This window comes from Dermacentor variabilis, unplaced genomic scaffold (assembly GCF_050947875.1).
Source record: "Dermacentor variabilis isolate Ectoservices unplaced genomic scaffold, ASM5094787v1 scaffold_18, whole genome shotgun sequence".
Taxonomy (NCBI): domain Eukaryota; kingdom Metazoa; phylum Arthropoda; class Arachnida; order Ixodida; family Ixodidae; genus Dermacentor; species Dermacentor variabilis.
The window spans coordinates 5,587,198-5,605,494 of record NW_027460346.1 but is presented as its reverse complement, the minus strand read 5'-3'; the positions used below and the strand labels follow the sequence as shown (position 1 = coordinate 5,605,494).

The 18,297-nt window shown below is 42.2% G+C and overlaps 1 long non-coding RNA gene across 1 annotated transcript in view; it reads left to right on the top strand.

Annotated features, from left to right (window-relative positions):
• The window catches only part of LOC142568299 (uncharacterized), a 59,989-nt gene that overhangs the window by 1,648 nt on the left and 40,044 nt on the right, over positions 1 to 18,297 (top strand). The window contains exons 2-3 of the long non-coding RNA XR_012825415.1: positions 1,010 to 1,113; positions 17,153 to 17,288. This is a non-coding gene — a long non-coding RNA (uncharacterized LOC142568299). The remainder of the gene's footprint in view (positions 1 to 1,009; positions 1,114 to 17,152; positions 17,289 to 18,297) is intronic.

Genomic DNA, 18,297 nt, shown 5'->3' with positions numbered 1-18,297 from the left:
AGCTGTTGAGAGATCGGTGGCATGACATTGTTAAAGTGCATGTAACAAAATTAATTGTAATGGTACTTGTACTGCTTTCTTATTAGCAACAAAATATCTCTAATGAGTATACCAGAGGGGCACTTGCTTTAGGAAAGTTCAGAAAATTCCTGAAGCAGCCTAAATCGACAGCACCAAAAGCACTAAAACCGCTCTGTGATCTAAAAAACAATGTGGTCAGCTTTGTGTACTGCTTGTCAAGTTAAACTAGTTAATAATGTGTGTATGTATTAACAATGTGGGTGCTGAGAGCAAGCTTTACAAATATGTGAGCTATCTCTCCAACAAAGAATTTGGTGTCTGCAGCATTTTTACAAAATATAAAGTTCACACGTTGGCAAGTGTGACGTAATGTACAACACTTTTGCTGTAGATGCCATATTCGTAACTTCCATTTTCGGTTTACTTGACTTGTATATTTAGAACCTGGCCCACCTACATAACTTGATTTGATTAGTTATGTAGGTAGCCTCCTCTGAGTTAAATAATTTGGGGCTATTGTAGATATGCACCATATACTGACTGAGTGTATTGTGACAGGTATTTTTTAGGGTCTGTGTTGTGAGGCATGCATATCCTTTTGTGTCTTGCTATGAGTTGCCTGACAAAAGCAGACGGGCTTTAGTTACCTTCAATATTAGAGAGATTTAGTTTAGGGGACGCAAGCTGCTTGCATACGCAAGAACTAAAACTCTCTATTGTGCTTCCTTGTAGACTTCTAACATCCATGCCTGCAAAGATTCTGTGTTCTTAATTATATTTTCCTAAGTAGTCATTACTGTGTATTACATATTTTCCTTGGGAGGGAGGGGGGTTATTCATTTCTATTATACTACAGAGAAAGGGACCTCAAAACTAAAAGCCACAAAAGCTGGCTTAAAAGTGTTCGAAGCTCGGAATTCAACATTCCGTCTCCTAAAGCACTACTATTATGAAAACGTTTCTAATTTGAATTTGAATTTATTTTCAGCAAACACCAACAAAAGCAATGCTGCGAGTGACCAGGAAAAAGGCTGTTTATGACAGCTTGAGGAGACCTGGCCACCACAACACTGTGCAGCTCATGGACAATTGGTGAAGAGTGCAATTACTATACAACACACAATGCACCTTCCATCTTGCAGATTCTAGAATTTAGACATCTGCTTAAATATAGGGAAACAAAAAGAAAAACAACTTCAAATCAGACATTAGGTTGTAACAGACCTGTAAACACTACAATACCATAGAATACCTAAAAAAAATCGTTTATTATTTATTTAAGTAAATACTGCCAGTCTGAATGCTAGACTTTAGGCAGGGGTGGGCGATACATTGGAATTAACACAGAAAATAAAGAACAAAATAAAATCTAGAGCTAATCTTACTGCAGTAAAAAAAAACAAAGAAAAGCAATAGCCATATAGAATGAAAGCCCGAATGATGCACAAATCAAAACAAACTTATATAATAACACAGCAATATCAACTAACACCACCTAAGCACCATAGGAGTAGCAACTAGCACTTATGTAACATAATAATAACAATGTCCGAACCGATACACATACCGTACGAGAAACATAATATCCAATAAGAAGTAAAACAACTTCGTACAACCTCGCAGACAAAAGCGACGCACAGGTGCCACACATAGTGCAGCAAATAATGTTCAGAGCAATAATATAAGCAAACTCAAGCATATTTCTTACTAAAGCAACAACAAGTTACATAGGAATTGAAGCAGTCACTCTGAGTGCATGGGGGTTAGAACAAAGTAAATTGTAGAAATAAACCAAAGTAGAATTGTCAGTAAGACGGTGCAGGCAACGCAAGAATGAACGATTTTAGATCAGTGCTTTCGAGAACCTCGGGTGGTAAATTATTCCAGTCATTAGTCGTACGAGGCAAGAACGAATACCCGTGTTCAATGCACACAAAACAGAATTATATCACACGTTAACAGGAATTCGCTGCCAGTGGGCTCATATTTATAAATATGCTTCTCACTTGGCTTAATGAAGCATTAGTCAAGTCGGTGTTCTGCATTGTTGGCAATAAAAACTGCAGCTTTTGTTTACCATAATTTTTGTGACCATTTTAAAACATTCCACTGTTCCGGTCTTCGTGTATTATATGTGGTTACGTTTTCTACTAGCCTGGATAGCTTAATTAATATGTCGTCATTGTTTGTTATTGCAAGTTTGTTCTGTCGGCATAGTTTATAACTGTGAATTGAATGAACCAGAATAAGATTATGCTTCTGAAAAAGGCCCGCTGTATGCGCAAGGAAAAGAGCTTTGGTTATTAGGCAGACTATTCTTTTTTGTAAACTTGCAATTCTATTCAGGTTTTCGCTTGTAGTTCCCCAGAAAAGAAGTCAATAGTTAATTTGGGGGCAGAAGAGGGCATTGTATAGCAACATGTTGACTGATATAGGAAAATGACAAGAGTGGCGACCCACTCTGCCCTTGATTCTAGACAGTTCACTGACAATATACTTTTAACATGGTCGTCCCAAGTCATGTGTTCGCCAAAGAATACTCCCAGAGTATTTACTGATGGCAATATATCTATCTCGCTATCATCTATCGCAGGGACCTTAACAAATTTGTTGCCTGGACGAAAGAGGATGGCTTTGGTTTTATTCACATTAATTTTTAGGTAATTATGAGTTGCCCAGCCATTTATTTTAGTTAGTGCATTATTAGGTCTTAATACTAAGTCAGCACCTGATTTACCGGCAGTAAACAAACTCGTGTTTTCCACGTTTACTCTTATGTATTTAGCAGTCGTATCTACATTATTTATTTCATTTATTTAAAGTGTAAAAACAAAGGGTACTGAGATACTCTGAGGAATGCCCTATGTCACCTTCCTTTTTTTAACTTTCACCTGCAGTGGTTACAAGTTGTGGCCTATTTTGCAAATAAGAATAAATTAAAGAATTTGCTACTCCCCTTATGCCATGATATTCAAGTTTCTTTAATAAAATGCCATGATATTAATAACGTTAAATGCCTTCGTGAAGTTCAAAAACAACCCAAGTACCATATTCTGGGATTCAAAATTTTCCACTATGTACTCCTTTTGTTCTAGGAAAACAATATTGTGCCAGGATCATGAGATTCTGGCAGTCAACAAAATCTGTCAGACGTCTTAAAATAGCCTTTTCCAAGCCTTTAGAGAAAATAGGCAAAATCGATATTGGCCTGTAGTTAGCTAGGTCATTTTTATCTCCTTATTTATATATTGCTGTCACTTTTGCGATCTCCATATTCCCTGGAAAAATTCCTGTAAGCAAACATATGTTAAGTATGTGCGTGAGAGGAAGTGCTAGAATATCAATGGCGTGTTTCACAGGTTTTATTCAGAATCGTGATGTATCAGTTGCCTTACTATTGCTTGACTCCAGAAATAAGCCATAACTTTGCTTTCTGAAATAGGTTTGAGAAAAACAGTGTGATCGGTACAAGAGTTGATGTAGCTTAAAGGGAAGCTGAAAGGTTTTCCAGAAAAAATGAGTGAACATGTGTACCTAATGGTTTTCAACCCTCCGAATTCAAATATCGTATCGAAATTGAGCGAAAGAAAGCGCAAATATATTTTATTTCTACGGAAAGTGCAGCAGCGGACACGCCCAGCTCGCGCGTCTCGTTTCCGCCTGTGATTGGTCGGGCGCCTCGTGACGTCAACTCTAGTGACCGACCGTTGCCGCTACACATGAAGCGCGGTGCCAGGTAGTTTGGTGCTGTAATGGAAAATTAAGAGGTAATGGAAAATTTAGAGAGACTGCGTTTTTCTGAGGAGTTCGGCGTTACTCCCTACATGTACGAGCCGATTGCGAAGAGCCGGCCTCTCGAAGAAGCAAACGATGCTGGTGCGAGCAATGCTTTCGACGCGAACGAAAGCGAAGTCTTGGGATCTCCTCGTGTTGGAAATGCTCTTTGGTGAGTATGTTTTTTGCAAAGCGATCAAGTGATCTCGCCGATCTAGTGACCTCGTTTCCGGTCAAAAAATTGTAGTGTTGTGTTCCTGCATGCCTCCTCGTGGAACGTAAGCGGGAATGCGATCGTCGGCATTTGTGCGCTGTCCAAAGCTGTCGGCAATCTACAAAAAATGTTTAAACGTGTGAAAAGCTTCCCGGTTCATGCAGTGCGTGTAGTGACCTTCATCTGTGCGCCATCCGCACACTACTCGTAACCGAAGTTGTAAAGGCGGCGAATTCCGTCGGCTACGTGAGACGGTCGGTTTCTCGCTGTGCGCGAGAGAAGGGGGGAGCGTAGTGTCCTGGCGTGCGCCGGCTTTCCAGCACATGCAAACTCTACATTTGCACTGCGTTATGGTAGCTGCATGCAGGCTGTTTTGCAACACACGTGCAAATAGAAAATTCGCGGCGCTTTGCCACGAAACCTGCGTCAAGGCGGGAGATAAACATGCACCTTCCGTTCAGCGTGCTAACACGAAGGAGCCCGCAGTAAATCAAAATCCAGGTTTGGGCGAGTTCGTGTATTCATAAGGCCTTCCAACACCAGTTATCATCAGTCAGTCTGCACTCGTGCCGTCTTTGTTTTCGTTGCTCCGATCTTTTCGCGCTGCGTTTAGAAAGCCTGCTAGTGGCAAGTAGTCCTCTCTCATTCTGTGGCCATATACAGCAACTGCGCAGGCCGAATTGCAGGGCTGGCCGTATACTACCACTCGACATACACGCAGACACACCAAAAAAGGAATGCAGAGTCGATCGAAGCAGATTACGATGGCACGCGCGCAGAAACAAGCACGGTCAGGCACGATCGCGGAGGCTGCGAAGTGCAAAACACTAGAGTTGACGTCACAACACCGCAGTTTCCGGTCTCCGCTCGCATCGTCAGCGTCAGCAGCAGCGCGCGGCATTCGATGGGGGGCGGAGCTACTGCGCAATTTTAACCGACGATTACGTCCCTCCTAATCGAAAAAAAAACCTCAAATTTTACCTACATGGTTTATAAGGTTCCCGCATCCGTATATGAGCGTCTTATTGAATTCGACAGACTCTTCAGCTTCCCTTTAAGTAAGCGTCAGTGTTTGGACCTGGACAATTGCTTTTTTATAATAATATAATAATATTTGGGGTTTTACGTGCCAAAACCACTTTCTGATTATGAGGCACGCCGTAGTGGGGGACTCCGGAAATTTTTGACCACCTGGGGTTCTTTAACTTGCACCTAAATCTAAGCACACGGGTGTTTTTGCATTTCGCCCCCATCGAAATGCGGCCGCCGTGACCGGGATTCGATCCCGCGACCTCGTGCTCAGCAGCCCAACACCATAGCCACTGAGCAACCACGGCGGGTGGTTTTTTTTTTTATAAGCTAGCTGCTGGATACATAGTCACATTATAAGACAGTATGTTTTTTCTTCTTTTGTTTGACTTGTTTTGTTAAATGTTCTCCTTTTTAGTTCAGAATTTGTTTTTGTATCACCTCACACAATACTCCAACTGGAGCCTATGAGCTATATGTCTAAATAAATAAGTAAATTCCTGAAGCTTGCAACAAACCATGCAGTATAACATTTAAATGTTGCCAGTTTATGATGTTTCCTGAGTGCAGTACAGCATGAAGCTTGAGGCTGATCTCTTCAATGTCACGAAAATTGCAGGTTATGAAAATGTGGTCCTACAAACTGCTCGTTACGCACGTCAGTCATCCTGTTGCAGTGGTCACGAGTGAGTGTGTAACCAAAAGCTGAGCATGCTTGGCCCTTCCGCATGCCACACAGGATAAAGCTTCAACTCTGCTATTGCTTCTCTTACAGCAGGAGCATCCCTCTCGCCTAACCCTCCTTATAGTATGCATAACTTATGAAGACTTGGTTATGGGGTTGACTGCTAAACTTGGCTGATATGTGCCTGAGTATTTATATAGTGGTACCCTTGAAGCCATGTTGTACATTGCATGCATGTTAATATGGTCAACTTAAAGTATGCAATTGTCTGTGAAATTATTAGGGAAACAATGTTTTGTGCTGTGAATAATGCGTAAGCAATTCCTTAAAGAGACCGGAAACAATATTTTCTCACCTAAGAAAAGTGGTTCAGGTACGCAGTGCTCAAGACATGCTTTCTTTAAAAAAATTATAGCGTGTTATGTTGACAAAGCTGCACACTATTAAATATGGCAAACAAAGATCATGTGTGTGACCACCTAACTTCTAGCCTTAGCCCCTTTGGCATAGACACACCATTGTGGTGAAAGGGAGGTCTATGTCATTAGCTAGCTTCTGGGATAAGTACAGATTGAATAGGCACTTGTTAAGATTTTGATGTACGATAATGAGCCCCATCCAAAAATTTCGTTTTTTTTTCTTTTAGGCCTTGAAACCACTTCTGTCTTAAAGGGAAAGACAACCATTCAGAACATAAATTGAGAGAGCCTTGCTGTTGGAAAGCTTGTGTCTCGTATGGTCTGAAACGAGCATTGTTTTTCTCATTAGATGAGGGAGGATTTGTATTTTTAATATTTGACAAATAGCATGGGATGGATGGATGGATGTTATGAGCGTCCCCTTTGGAACGGGGCGGTGGCTTGCGCCACCAAGCTCTTGCTACTATGCTGCCTAATATCCTACCTAGATTCACCAATGAAAAAAAAAAACACTATGAACTACCACGTCCAAATTTTCTGATACCCTTGCTTTTGTACGTCTCCGTCTTTTGTCGTTTCCCTACTTTTCTTCCACCAATCCTCCAATCGCCTCTTACTGATGTCTATTGCGGACCTGTTTGCTTTACCACTGCTCCCGCTGAACCCAAGGGCTTCAAGGAGGCCAGTGGCGCCTAAATCGACCGCTGGATAGACGTCTTCACATTCTAATAAAATATGCTCCGTCGTTTCCCTAGCTTTACCGCAGCAAGCACATGCTTCTTCTTCCTTCTTATATCTCGCTTTATAGGAGCAAAAAATGACCTTTGGCGCCCTCGTGTGGCAAAGGCATGACAAAAAATTGGATGTCCTATTATGTGACCTTCTATTAGTGTAAACGGCTACTCGGCTTTCTTAAATATTGAAATGTAGTACATTCCTTGTCTAATGTAAGTTCTTTCTGCAACTTGCAATGCTCAGCTAAGTCATCAGTTGTTATTCATTTATTTATTTATTTATTTATTCAAGTTTCCTTACAGGTTCTGTCAGGAACATTGAGTAAGGGCGGCGATTGAATCAAACAAAAGTTTAACACAAGCAACGCAGATCAAACAATACAATGTGGTTACATAGTATAAGTGAATAAAAGAAAGGTTAACATGACACAAGTACACTATAGTTACAAAAAGGTTATTGTTTGCAAAGGCGCGATAACGCAAGAATGTAAGATACACAAGGGGGAAACAACCTGTTCAATGGGCAGGTAATAAGTGCACGACAACAACTGGTACGCTAAAAAAAAGAGAGAAAAAGAATTTATAAAAATGGCGACAATAAACTCCCACGTAATCACAACGAAACATAGTTACAGTATTTAAGAGGATAAACTTGATACACTTGGTTGCGGAACGATGCGTGATCGGTTACTGAAACGATTTCGTTGGGAAGGTCATTCCATAATGTTATTGCTCTGGGCAGTGTCGATGAGTTGAATGCTTGCGTGTGGCCGTAGATGCGTTTAAAAGAGTGATGGTTGTTTAATCAATTGGACATGCGCATGGGGGATTCTAGGGGTAAAGGTGAAAGATAAGCACAGTTTATATACTTGTGTAGCAAACAAACGATAGCGAGAGAAGGAGAGATGTCTAAGGATTCGAGAGTATTATCAGTTTTTATTTGAGTTATGCTGAGATGACGGCTGTATTTTTGAGAGCAGCACGGTTTTGTATTGCTTCTATCATGGAAATGAGATATTTTTGATGAGGAGACCAGATTGATGATGCGAACTCTAGCTGAGGACGGAGGTATGTTAGGTAGGCAAGTTTACGGACATTGGTCGGGCAGTTCCAAAAATTACGACGTAAGTAACCCAAAGTTCTGGAAGCCTTGGCGCAAATGATGGTGATGTGCAAGGCCCAGGAAAGATCATGTGTTAGGTAATTATATGATGGAACTTGGGATACAGGTATAGTATCCAAGACATATGTAAAGTTAGAATTATTGCGTTTGCGACTGCAATAATTCTAACTTTACATATGTCTTGGATACTATACCTGTATCCCAAGTTCCATCATGTTATTTAATCTAGCAATGACCAGAGTCATGAGGAAACTGGATAGTATAGAAGGTATACACTTTGCAATATACGCCGATGACATAACCATATGGAGCGCCAACGGTAACATAAGCCAAACGGAGACCAGACTGCAGGAGAGCATACACGCCGTGGAAAGCACGCTAGGCGAGATGGGACTCAACTGTTCGGCGGCAAAGCCGGAGCTTTTGGTCCTAAAACATCGGCGCAGGGGTCGGAAGACCCAGGGGCTACGTCCCCGTGGAGAAACCCAAGATTATCTTACACTGTCACGACGGATCCGCGATCAAGCAGGTAGAAAAGATTAGAATTTTAGGCTTCCACATAGCAGCGGAGGTACCAACCTTAATGCCATTCAACACATTTCAAACAAGACGGACCAAGTCATCAGGTTACTAAGGAGAATCAGCAACAGACACAGAGGCCTGGGTGAGGACAGCGCTCTAAGGCTAGTACACGCCTTCGCTCTCTGTCACTTCACCTACGTGGCAGGTCTATTTAAATGGTCGCAGGTTTGAGCTGAACAAGCTCGACACTATGATCAGAAAGTTAGTCAAGGCTACCCTATGTATACCCATCAGCACCTCGAACGTGAAGCTCATGAACCTAGGTGTGCACAATACGATAGAAGGGATGGCGGAAGCGCAACAGATGGCGCAGCAGGAAAGACTGATGAAAACGCGAGCAGGCAGGCTTATACTCAAAGCGATAGGGATAGACCCCAATAGACTGATGAAACCGAATGAATCCGAGGTAGAATTGAGCGCGGACCTTAGAGACGTGATCAGAACCACCCCCCTTCCGAGAAATATGCACCCGGGACACAATATTAGCAGGAGAAAAGCGAGAGCGAAAGCTTTGTGGAAAGAAATTGAATAGCTAGGACAACAGGCAGTCCTTGTAGACGCTGCCTGGGTCAAAGGCAAAGAGGCCTACACGGCTGTGGTGGTCGACAGCCGGGCCGAGGTACGGGACGCCGTCACCATCTTCACTAAGGATTCCACGGTGGCGGAGCAAGCCACGATTGCTCTAGCCATCAGGAACCGTAAATGGTCTTTCATCTATAGCGATTCCAAAGCAGCAATTAAGAGCTTTGACAAAGGCTATGTCACTGGGACTGCGGCTAAATTTATCGACAAGGTCGAAACTATCAAAACTGAAATCCGATGTTTCCTGCACATATGGGACAAGTGGACGAGACTCGGGCCAACCTCAACGAGGTGACGAACGACCCGGCACGAGGACTTGCTTGCCGTGCCGGTCAGAACCTAACCGACGCCCACTACCATTCCGGGGAGCATAAAGTTCACTGACTAACTTACAACGACATCACTAAATATTACTACTTGGGGCGTAGGCAATTTCCACTGCCACACATAAAATTAAACGGGGCTCAGACAGTCACGCTACGTTTACTGCAAACTGGGATGTACCCCACTCCGTATTTCATAAATAAAATTCACCCCGAAAGAGAAATTAGGAAGGAATGTAATGTGTGCGATGGCATCATTGTCATCAGACGCATGCTAGCGGGCTGTCCCGCGACTCTCGCCGACCCCGAAGAAAAATGGCTTTACTTGCACAAGATGCTATCAAGCTCTTCATATCAAGATCAACTATGGGCTGTTCAGAGGGTCCACGATGGCGCCATAAGGCTCGACCTGACGGTGCCGACGTGGACGCAGCCCGCCTCAGTCTGAGAAGACCGGGCTTCAGGACTCTAATAAAGTTTTGTGAATGAATGAATGCGACTGAAGGTTATGAGCCTGCATTTGGATAGGTTAAGGGACATAAGCCAGATTTTGCACCAATGGGAAATAATGTTAAGGTCATTTTGCAAAGCAACGTGGTCTTTGACATCCGTAATTGTACGATATATGATACAATCATTCGCAAATAAGCGCATGCGTGATGATATGTTAAGCGGTAGGCCATTAATATATATCAAAAATAAAAGGGGCCCTAGAACACTTCCCTGAGGAACACAGGAAGATACATGGCAACGGGGAGAGGAGAAGTTATTAACCACTGTCAACTGTTGACGGCGAAAAAGAAAATTCCGGATCCAAGTTAATGTAAGTGAGTCCAGTCTAAGGGCTGATAATTTGGATATTAGTCGACCATAAGCTACACGATAAAAAGCTTTAGAAAAATCAAGGAACATGCAATCAGTTTGTTTATTGGCATCCATGCTGAAGTGTAAGTTGGTGGTAAATTCCAATAATTGTGTGTCGCAAGAAAAATATTTCTGGAATCCGTGTTGATTAGAGAAGAAAAAGTTGTTTGATTCTAGGGGACTGAAAGCATGAGACGTGATAATATGTTCCAGTAGCTTGCAACGAATGCATGTGAGCGCGATCGGACGATAATTATCGGCTGAATGGCTGTTACCGCTTTTGAACACAGGGACGATTTTCGAAACCTTCCAGTCAGCTGGTAGCTTTCCTGACGCTAGGGATTGCTTGAATAAATAGGATAATATCTGACTAGAAATTGACGAGGTATTTTGTAATATTTTAGAATTGATATTATCTATACCGGCCGATGTAGATACCTTTAGGTTAGCAATGAGGCTTGAAATGCCATCAGCAGTAATGGTAGTGGGTTCCATAAAGCGCCAGTCATATTCAGGTACAAATGATATGTTGGAATGATCTTCCCGTGTAAACACTGAAGAGAAAAAATTGTTAAATATGAGTGGGCATTCGCTGTCCAATACTGGTGTTTGGTTAGCATCGTGCAATGAAATGTGGTCAGAGTCGTGGTCAGGGGACACAGTTTGCCAGAACTTTTTAGGATTGTGTTGAAGGAAAGAGGGCAGGTCGTTGCCGTAATACTTCTTTTAGCATTGCATATTGCTTTAGTATATGTTTTAAGGAATTCTTTGTATTTTTTGAACGCCGAAGGATCACACCCATGTTTTGTGACGCGGTACAAGCGCTTTTTTGCGTTTCGGAGTCTACGTAGCGATCGATTGAGCCAAGGATTTGTCCTGTCATTAGTAATCGTTATTAATGGAACGTAGAGATCAATCATAGCTGACATTTGGTTCCTATACAGTGCCCAGTTTTCTTCAGTTGTGCGATCAGTAAAGTTAGGTAAAAGTGTCTCATTAAAAAAAGTGTTCTAGATCAGAATTCATATGAACGTAATTAGCCCTGCTGAAGTCACGAATTTTTTTGGTGATTGCTCCTGTATGGGCTAGTGGGACGTTAAGTGTTATCTGAAGCGATTAGTGATCACTGAAGCCATCTAGGTAGGATATTGATTCTATGGTTTCGGGGGTACTGGTTAATACAATGTCAAGTATATTTGATTCTCGAGTGGGCTCGCTTACACCCTGGAACAAATTGAAATCTAAAGTAAGGTTGAGAAAATCTGTTGAGTGGAGGCATGATGAAGACAAGGAAAGCCAGTCTATTTGCGGAAAGTTAAAATCACCAAGAAGGTATACGTGATCTGAAGTGAAGATGTGCATAGCTTTTTGAATACTGTCACGAAGGTTGTCTGAAAAATTTTGATTGGTCACCGGAGGGCGGTAGCAAGCACCAATCAATATTTTCATTGTTGGGGTCAAGCATGCTGCCCAGACTATCTCAAGGGACGAGTTTGTAGGGATGGAAAACGAAGTAAGAGATTTCTTAATGCCTATCAGCACACCGCCTCCCCATCGTGCCACACAATCTTGCCGATAGACGTTGAAGTTGTTGTAGTCTGTAAAAATTTCCCTATCGAGCGTGTTGGGGTGTAGCCGGGTTTCTGTCAAAATGACAACATCTGAGTCATTGTCTTCAAGAAAAGAACAAACGTATTCCCGTTCTGGCATCAAACTGCGGATGTTAGATAGCATTATTGAGAGGTGTGAAACTGATGTAGTGGGGGAGCGTTGAGCGTGATCTTGCTGATACTTCTTTTGTGGCTATTTTTTATACTCTACGACAGAATCCGTAACATGGTCATAAATATAGGTTGTTTTTCCTATGTGAAGCTTATCGACAGAAAGTTTGAATGGCTTTTTGAGCGGTCGCGCGAAGTCTAACAGCTTCTTCCGTGCTTGCCGTGGACGCAGCGAAAAATCTTCCCCGATTGAGTATCTCGTATCTTTGAGCTTCAGTGCAGAGGACAAATTTAACTGTTTGTCTTTGAATGCAGCCAGTTTGGCTATTATCGGTCTGGTTTTGTTATCCGAGAACCTACCGAGACGATGCACACGCTCGAACCTATCACTAGTAAGTGATATTTTGAGGTGCTCAGAGCAGAAGCCAATCAGCTTTTGCTCGGACACAGCCCAATCTTCCCTTTCATCGTCCTCTAAGCCAAAGAATAAAAGATTTGACCGCCTAAGCCTGTTTTCAGTATCTTCGCATCTGGCCGATATATTCCGCAACTGACCCTCCACATATCGAACAGCATTCACTGACGTAGAAGTTCCAGAAGGTTCGGCGCCACTGAGTGATGCAATGGTTGTTTCTAACTTTACAACCCTCGTAGTTAGGCCTTCAATTTCGTGGTCAGCTGCTTCCTGCTTTTCCTTCACTCCTTTCAATTCGCTCAAAATCGTCACCTGCCCGGTCTCAAGTCTACGCATGGATTCTAGAAGTGAAGTCATGATTTCCTCCTGAGGGCCCGGATTCTCTTCCACATCACCGGAAAGTAACAACAGCAGTCTGAATAACCGAACACACACACATAGTGACTGCAACAAAAACCGCTTGGCCTTAACGTGCATTTCTAAGGGGCACGACACTGCAAATAAACAGTAGTTGCTGTTCCTTACGGAGGAAGCATGGCTCAGGTAACTAACCTGGAAAAAGCGAAATGATGAGCATGGCATTCTTGCAGCAGCATTGTGCCCGAATGCAAAGTCCACCTGTGGGCGTTTAAATAGGCCGCTTGTGAGGCAGATAGCCGCATCTTCCTGTGATGTCCCGGGTTGCCAGATGAATAATCCGGTTGACCCCAAACTTGGCCAGGCGATAGACAGTGAAGATGAATTCCGATGCAACCTCTCAGGAACGGGAGGCCACCAAGTGGGGAGCCAGGTGACGCAACCCCAGAGGGGCGCGGCCTGGAAAAAGCGAAATGATGACTAGAAAAATTGTGCCACAGTCTCAGAGGTCGGGCGGTGCACACTTTATCCCATTCTAGGAGGTCACAGTGGCATTGTGAGAACTTGCACATATGGCTGAAATAGGGCACCACAGTGTCACTAGCTAGCACTAGAATTTGCAGCAGCCACAGATGCAGTAACATATTATGGCAGCATTTTATTTTTGGAAAGGGTTTTTGCGGATGGTTAATGAAAGTTGAACTCATTCCTGCAAAAGCCACCCATCATTCTGCTTTCCCAATTATTGAGGTAGGCTATAGGCGTCGCTCTCACTTCTCAGTGCTGCTGATGTCAGGGCGCCTATTTTGGGGGGATTGCTGATAAAAAAATTCTGCTCACAAAATTTCTACGCGCTTTTGGAACTGCTGCAGGTATAACCACTTCTGAGGATGAGCATTTCATTGTACCATAAAGGACGCAGCTCTTTAAAAATCTGTAGTCAGTCCCTTTAAGCCTGTGCTGTTGCATCACACTAGGAGCATCCCGTTTGTTTCTTCCTTTACGGTGACTCCTGTTATTCAGTTTTATGTTGCATGTAATACAAAGGCACTTTAAGTGAAGCCAAGGATAAGTGGTTTGAATGTGGATAAGATGACTGGGGTCACATAGCTCGTGAACAGACTTGTAGGCTTGGCTTTCACTCTTTCCCTACCATGGGGAAAATAGGTGTTTTTTGTAGGTTATGCCAGATTTTTTTTCTGAAGGAACTACTGCACTAAATATTATATGTAATAGATAAACAAAAAGCAGAATAAATGCACTTTTCACACATAAAGCTTTTATCAACGAGATGTATGTCATAAAAAAGACATAAATTGCCAGAAGCAAGATTGTGGGATAAACTTGAACAAAGTTTGTAAAGACACGCTTGTATCTACTAAAAAAAATATGTAACAAAAATTTTGAGATATAAAAAATGTATTACCATCTAACAGGCACTATCTCCGAAAAAATCAAAATTTTTCATTCAACAGGTATTCCACTACAAAAATTTAACTGAAAGCACTACAGTAGGGCGTGCCAGGCTGCGGCCGCAGATGTTTCGGGCTGGTTTGCGTTGTCGTCGCTCTCAGAGTCAAAGTCTGACAAATAGGCAGCATCCTGAGACTCGCTGCTGCTTGATCCATCGATAAAATCAGCCGCAGACCCACGGGAATCGTGACATCTGCAATCTTTCGAAGCTCCGCTACAATAGGTGGCCATCTTTACTTTCTACTTTGATGATCACGGAATTTCGGAGCGCATTCAAAAATTACTGCCTGGCGTGAAAAAATCTAACTGCTTAGAAAACAAAAGTTTAGTTCTCCTTCACGTCCAATGGCGCAGTGTCCGTGAGTGGTGTGGAAGGTCTCTAAAGCGGCGTTTCAAACAATCGATAGTGGGCGGCCATTTTTTGCTTTCTACTTTGACGATCGCGAAACACCAAAGTGCATTCAAAAATCACCGCCTGGTCGGAAAAATTTAACTGCTTAGAAAACAAAAATGTAGTTCTCCTTCACGTACGATAGTGCAGTGTGTCTCCATGAGCGGCACGGAAGGTCTCAAAAGCGGCGTTTCAAACTATCATTAGCGGGCTAACTATGTCCAATGGGCACAGTACGGAAAGAGTTAAAGGAATGCTAAAAAGAAACACTAAATCATTTTAGGTGGATTAAGTATTCTTTCAGGACTCTTTCTCTATTAAATTTTGTAATAAGAGTTTAATTATAAAGAGAAAATGAAGGTCAAAATTCAGTTTTTCAAATTTTGTGCCAGAACTTCACTGCCGGTATGTCAAGGGCACATCAAGAATTGCAGAGTATTTTCTCGTATTTTGGCTATTGTAATTCAGTTCGCTTGCTTAAAACTTGCTAAGTTCAGTTTCTGGCCGACTTAGAATGCAATGTAGTCAATATTTACCCATATCAAATTAATGAGGCCCCTAGCAGGCTGTGCCAGAATTTAAGACATCATGATGAGCTGGTGTGGAAATTTCATTGTAGTTTCACCGTCCATCTTTCATTCTGTCTTTTATGGCTTATGAAGCCTCCTCCCTTAGTAACTGTAGCTTTTTTTTTTCTTTTTTTGGTATTGTGGTAGAGTAATTTAATAATGCAGCTTGAAAAATTATTTTTCTGTTTAGTGTCCCTTTATAAAGTTTTTGTCTGGATCATGTGGCATAAGGTGACACTGCCCGAAGGTTCAGTTGCATGTCAGCAGTTTGTGATGTTATATAATCACCAAGACTGTCTTTGAGGTGCTCAGAGATGTCGCATCACTTGCTCCTCATTGTAATGATTCCTGAAAAAGCCATAAAGAGGATCTATTTATTATGTTCAGCAGTAAGCTCAATCATACTGGAGCAGTGGCAAACCATTACAGCAGAAAAGCACTGCTCTAAACATTTGCTCTTGAACATTTTTAATTCTCATATGCTGTCTTCTCCAAAACATGTTGAGTGTGTCAGGAATGTTCCAACACTTGTTTTTTCCTCAGCAGTCGTGCAAACATCAGTTCACCATTTTGACTGTTGCACATTTATACCTATCCTGATCGCTGGAGTTGACTGTATGCTTATTTTTTACACAAAAGTTAATGTGGTTTTCTCAATACTGCATAACCTTCAGTTTGTCAAAATAATTCAACAAATCCCATTTTCTCTAAAGGAAACTTATCTTGCACAGCAAACCGAATAAGCTTTGTTCAGCACAGTGGCAAGTCTAGGATGTTGGTAGAAAACTGTGTTGCATAAAGATGTGCTATATTAGAAGGTATGTTGCTAATTCTACCCAACGTAGCATTATCTGGTCTCTATGTTCCTTTCAATTCTATTCACAGTGCATACATACTAAAGATATAAAGGACAGACAGATGTGGCGGTCAAAGTGCACACATACCGAGGAAATAATGGTCAGACAGAGAGTGAAAGAGCGCAGTGCTCTTTCACTCCGTCTGACAGCGCTCTTTTGCTCTCTGTCTGTCGCTTATTTCCTTGGCATGTGTTCATCGTGAGCACCGTCAAAATGAACTCTTACCAACTGGCCCAAGCTTCAACTCTTGTGCTTGGTGTTTTTTGTCTACAAAATTCCCATATGCAAATAATAGCGCTGGTGATTTTTGAATGTATGAAGAAGGCTTATGCAATTCCAGAACAATTTCACTTGTTCTAAACATATTATGGAATTTGCCACAGCTTATTTTATAGGCTGAATTGGGTAGGAAGCTATTGTTGTATTCTTTATGGTGCACTGGCACATTAAGCTTGTGCACTTGCTTAAATCTTGTACTATTGTGATGAAAATTGGGTTGAAGCTATAGAAGGATGGTTGTCAAAATGTAATGATGGCCTCCGGGTAGACACGCTGAGTTATGCTTCTGGGGACACATATTAGTTAACTTTCTCAAGCAATACCATTAGCCTTATGGGTTCTATAATATTGCAGTGCCTGCAGGATGGCCTGCATTACAAATCTCGTTAAAATCATTGTACATGTCATGCAATGGTATGAGGATTGGCCCACCAAGTGACAGCCTTTGCTTACACTATGTCTGGGATCAGCTCAGTTTACTCAACCAGAGAGCCATCCATGCATAGGGCGAGGGGAGTTGCAAAAAAAGGGGATTTCTATTAATCTTTTTCACATAGATGGCTCATGCATCACATCTTTCTTACCTTGCATGCGTTGTTGCTCAAAGTGAAGTTAGCTATGGGCACATTGTGTGCATTTTATTCCTATGTGTGCTTAACGAAGGATTCTTTGTTCACATTGCCACTTTTTATATTGTTTCTCTTGTGACACTAAGCTAATTTGTTTTAATGCTGTTATAGGTATGGCTGGGCCTGGAGAAGAAGTGTAAGTAGACCATGCTATGTTGCTGATCGGCGCTGATCTCCACATCCAAGTCGGTCCCGCAACAGTTAGGCACCACTGTACCTTGCTTCCTTGACAAAGTGATATAATATGGTGAGCTTGCACCTCAATATCAGTATTGAAATATATGTTAAGGAAAAAAAAACAAGGGTTGGCCTTTATGATAGATGTACTCATGTTCTTTCCTTAAAGTGCTCGTTTGACACTGTTCTTCATGGACATATTTTCAGAGGATGCTAAAGTTCCTTTATTGCAAACAGCCATGAAGCTAGTCCATGTGTTAAGCTAGCACTCTTTCACCAAGAAAAAGCCTCATTTAATGCACAGTTCACAAGGAAGGAAAGGAGGCAGGATAGAGTGCTGCTAACAGTCAAGTTTTATCATTCGCACAGCGATATCGTGTGAAAGATGAAAGGGGGAGAACAGATAAATCTGAATGCATGTTGCTTGCATAAAAATGAAAAGGCCACATAGCATGGCTAGCCTGACACTTGTTTTACAGTGATAATAAGCAGACTCACCATCTACTAATCCTCAAGATGGGGAGCTAACACGCTGGTTCCATACATGTAAGAAAAACCTCACACATCTCTCCAGCACTCTGGTCCTTATATTTTGCTACAACCAAGCAGTTTTCAAACTTGGTTGCATGGACACCGAGATCAGTGCACTGCCACTGCCAACTGACCTGCGCATCAAGTCTGCTTGCTCATGTAGCCTATCATTTATACATTGGCCGGTTTTGCTGATGTACAGTAAAAGCTCATTAATTCACAACTCGTTAATCTGAAATTTAAGATAATTCGAAGTAGCCTTCGTGGTCCATACAACAATGTATTAAAAGCAACATGTAATGCTTACCGATAGTTCACTCTGAAATCAGCACCAGCCGCCGATAATTCGAACTTCATGCCATCGTGGAAGGGGAGAGTGCTAGTGCGCGGGAGCACGTTGGCGACGCTGGCATCAGCACGCGGGCTGCGCAGCTTTGCTCTTTCCATCTGTGGCACTTTGTTTAGGCCTGACTGGGGAGAAACGCATGCGCGCCAGGCCAGGCATGGCCAACGCCTCTGTTGCAGGTCGGTTCTCTTCTTTTTTAAAG